At 45.9% G+C, this 4,225-nt stretch overlaps 1 non-coding gene across 1 annotated transcript; it reads right to left on the bottom strand.

Moving 5' to 3' along the window:
- Positions 1–2,285: 2,285 nt before the first annotated feature.
- Positions 2,286–2,357, bottom strand: TRNAE-CUC. The gene has a single exon. It is a non-coding gene; the product is annotated as a tRNA-Glu (tRNA).
- Positions 2,358–4,225: the final 1,868 nt, after the last annotated feature.

Raw genomic sequence — 4,225 nt, 5'->3', positions numbered from 1 at the left:
ACATAGGGTCGCTATGAGTCGTAGGCGACTCGACGGCACATAACAACAACAACAACAACAATTGTATTATCTCTAAAGGATCAAATTGAATTGACCTTCACTTCTTACTCTATTTCCCCATTTCAACCTCCCTATTACTTTTCAATTTCATGTTGATTGGGACCACAATCAACATTTACGGTAACAGCAATCATGTGTTACTTTGGGAAACTGTGGTTAAGGGCCCCTCCAAAGTGCTAAAGAGCAATGATGTCAGTTTAAAAACTAAGGCGTGCTGATCCATGTCATGATCTTTTCAATTACTTCCTAGGGATCTGAAAGTTGGACAATAAATACGGATGACAGAAGAATTGATGTCTTTGAGTTGTAATGTTGAGAAGAGGACTAAATAGCCCATGGGCTGCCAAAAGAACAAGTAAGTCTGTGTTGGAGGATATAAAACCAAGGTGCTCCTTTGAGGCAAGGATGGTGAAGCTTCACCTTACGTTACTTTGAGCCTGTTGTCAGGAGGGACCAGTCCTGACAATGAATTGGGAAAAGTGGAGGGACAGAGAAAGACCGTTGACAAGATGGGTTAGCAAAGTGACTGGGTGGACACAAGCATATCAAGATCCCAGGGACAGGACAAGGTTCAGATCTGTAATTCATGGAGTTGCTATAAGCTGTAGCTAGTTCAAAGGCACCTAACAAAGACATTAACCAAAGGCCGTGGGCATTTCTTCAAATGTTGTTGGCCATCGAGAGCTTTCTTTGGGGAAGAGTCTTCATGTCCTCTACCCATGTTTTAATTAGATTTCTTTGGGTCCTTTTGTTGTTGATTCATGAGAGATCTTTAAATGTTCCTTTTTTGATAATGAATGCCTACACAGTTTATGGAGTAATTCTTGACCTTTTCTTAACCCTCCATATTCTCTCAAAGAGCAAATTTTCTGAGCTTTCACTGTAACTCCTTTGACTGAACTTAAGGCCCTTCCTAATTTGGCTTAGCAATCTCCTCCTGTGAGATTTGTTGTTGCTGTTATGTGCCGTCGAGTCACTTGTGACTCATAGCGACCCCATGTACAACAGCCCTAAACTCTGCTCTGTCCTGTGCCAATCGCACTGTCTCTGACATACCCATCCAGATTACCCCAGTCACTGAGTCAGTCCACCTCCTAGGGGGCCTGGCCCTTCTGCGCTGTCCCTCCACCCTCCCAAGCATGATGCCCCTCTCCAAGGACTGTCCCTCCTTGCAACATGTCCAAAGTACGTCAGACGGAGCCTTAGAATCCTTGCCTCCAAGGATCAGCCCGGTTTTTTCCCCCAAGAGAACCTTCAACATCTCAAAATCAACAAAACAAAAATCCTCACCACTAGACCAATAGGAAACATCAATGGTTTCACCTTGCTTGGATCCACAATCAACACCCATGATAAGAAAACTCAGCCAAGAAGTCAAAAGATACATTGTGCTGGGACAATCTACTGCCAAGGACCTCTCCAAAGTACTAAAGAGCAACAATGCTAGGTTCAAGACTAAGGTGCACCTGATCCAATCCATGGTCTTTTCAATTCCTCGGAATTCCTCGGAACACTGGACAATGAATAAGGAAGCAAGGATGATGAAGTTTCCTCTCACATACCTTGAGCATGTTGCTAGGAGGGCTCAAACTTGGAAAAAGTTATCATTCTTAGAGAGGTGTGCCTTTGGGCTAGCAGTGCAAATCCCTACCTAGGCCTCCATAGTTCATTAATTTATTATTTGTTGTGTATCTTAGAGTGGCAACCAACCCTCCAAGCCCGCAGGAGGAGAATGCATATCCTTCTCCCTCTTAGCCTCTAACCATGTGCCTTTGAGATTGCAGCGCAGCCTCTTGGTATTAAACCAACAGTGCTCCCTAATTTATTACAGGAGCCACACATGCAATTTATTCTTCTATCAGCAGAGTAAAAAGGAGACAAAAGCAAACAAACTCTGAATAATATATATAATTTCTCCCCTAAAACTTTTTTTTCTTTAGTTAGAAGTTCAAGGTTAAAGTTTTGTGTTTTGCTTCTTTTAATCAGTGGGTGGGTGTTTTGCTTTGTTTTGTTTTCCCCCAGTTGTTTAGCATGTATTGACTTTGGTGAAAGATTTAGAGGACTTTAGAATTTAACGATCTGATTGTAAAGGCTATGTGTAAATACAGCATCTTGAAATTTTCAAAGAACATAAAATGGATCAACTTTTTAAGGCTGAGAAACAACTGCAATAACTAAATAACGTGGCAAACAGGATTTATTTTGTGAACCTTCAAAAATCAAGCTTCCCTGACCGGGAATCGAACCCGGGCCGCGGCGGTGAGAGCGCCGAATCCTAACCACTAGACCACCAGGGAAGTTGTGCTTGTGACTTCTTCTAAGTCTTATTTGGTGACTGGCAAGTAGTACGTAAGCTGTCTAGCTAATTAAAAAAAAAAAAAAAAAGTTTGCTGTGTTTAAGTTCCACCCGTTTCGTTCCTGCTTTTTTGCTTTGCTCTCAGAAACCCAGGCGGTCTCGCTGCTCCTTCTCTGCCGAGCTCGGAGGCTACGCTATAAAACGGAGCTTTCCAAAGCCGGTCTTCTGACGCCCGTGTGGGAAAAGTCGGCCTGAAATCCCCCTTCTAATTAGGCTGCACCTCAGTTTATATGTGCACAGAGAAACATTACAGTACGGGACGCGTTATTTGTTGACTTTTCTTAAGCATCGAATTTTTTCCCCCCATCTGCAGTCCGTCTGCCTTCCACCCTCACGTGAATATAAAGTCCTAGTAAACATTTCCCTACATCTAGCCAGTCTCGCTGGAGGCGGCTCTGCGGGCGCCTTTGGCAACGAGCACGCGGCGAAAGGCTGCACGGGCCGCAGTGGGGGCGACACTGCCCCAAAGGGGCGACACGGGCCACAAGGGGGCGGCTTGGGCCGTAGGGGGCGACACGGCCTTAAGGGCGACTCGGGCCGCCGGAGTCTTCACAGGCCGCAAGGGGGCGGCACGGGCCGCAGGGGGCGACACGGGTCGCAAAGGGGCGACACGGGCTGAAGGGCGACTCGGGGGGGGGGGGGGGCGCTTCACGGGCCGCGGTGGGGGGGGAGCGCCTCACGGGCCGCAAGGGGGCGACTCTGTCCGCAGGGAGATCGCTGCTTTCGTTTTCTGTTCTGTGATTCAGATCAATGAAGCTGATGCGAAGTGACAGGGTTAGTGAGGAACGAGACATTGCATCTAAATTAAACCCTTGAATCCTGTGCTGTTTACATGATCACATTTTTTTTTCCATATTATGTTATTATTTGGGCAACGCTTCACTTCTTTGCATCCTGTACGGTGCAAAGGCAATGATGCAATTACCAAAGGCGGCCCGAAACCTTCGTACAGCCAAGACTCAAAGCAGAAATGCTCATGCAATACGACCAGAAAGCAATAGGATTGTACCTTAGCTTTGAAAGTACCAGTCACTACGGTTGAAGAAAGGTAACCCAAGAGATCCTGTTTGGCTGCAACATGAAAGGAGGCTTAAGTAAGATGTATAAATTTGTAATGAGCTTACAACTCACGACATCGGGTGTTGCTGAGTTACAGCCATCACCCTCCAACCACAGACTCTGAGCCTGTGTTCCAATATTGTCTTGTTTTCAATAACTCAGAGATGAAGATTACAGTATTGGCATAATCTGAAAATTTCATTACTAATAGGTTGTTGTTGTTGTTGTTGTTGTTGTTATGCACCATCGAGCCGTTTAGGACTTATGTACAAGAGCCCTAAACGCCGTTCTATCCTGTGCCAACCTCGCCGTCTCAAACACACTCATTCCCACACTCCACTCACAGAATCGATCCATCTCATCGAGCGTCTTCCTCTCCTTCACGGCCCCTCCACTCTGCCAAACATGATAGCCCTCTCCAAGGACCAGTCGTCCCTCCTTGCAACATGCCCAAAATATGTCAGAGGAAGCTTCAGAATTCTTGACTCCAAGGAGCATTCTGCCTTCACCCTCTCCAGGACAAACCTGTTTGTTTTCCTAGCCGTCCATGGTATATTCAACACTCTTCTCCAGCACCACAGTTCAAAGTCATCAATTCTCTTTCTATCATCCCTATTCACTGTCCAACTCTCTGATGCATAGCACGTAATTGCAAAGACTATAGCCTGGATCAGGCGTACCTTAGTCTCCAGCCTGACGTCTTTGCTCTTCAGTACTCTTGAGAGGTCCCTCACAGCTGACTTTCCCAAT

This window comes from Elephantulus edwardii, unplaced genomic scaffold (assembly GCF_000299155.1).
Source record: "Elephantulus edwardii isolate Elephantulus edwardi_28Jun2011 unplaced genomic scaffold, EleEdw1.0 scaffold00002, whole genome shotgun sequence".
In the NCBI taxonomy this organism is placed as follows: Eukaryota; Metazoa; Chordata; class Mammalia; order Macroscelidea; family Macroscelididae; genus Elephantulus; species Elephantulus edwardii.
Note: the sequence above shows the minus strand (reverse complement) of the source record. Positions and strands in the feature narration are given on the sequence as shown.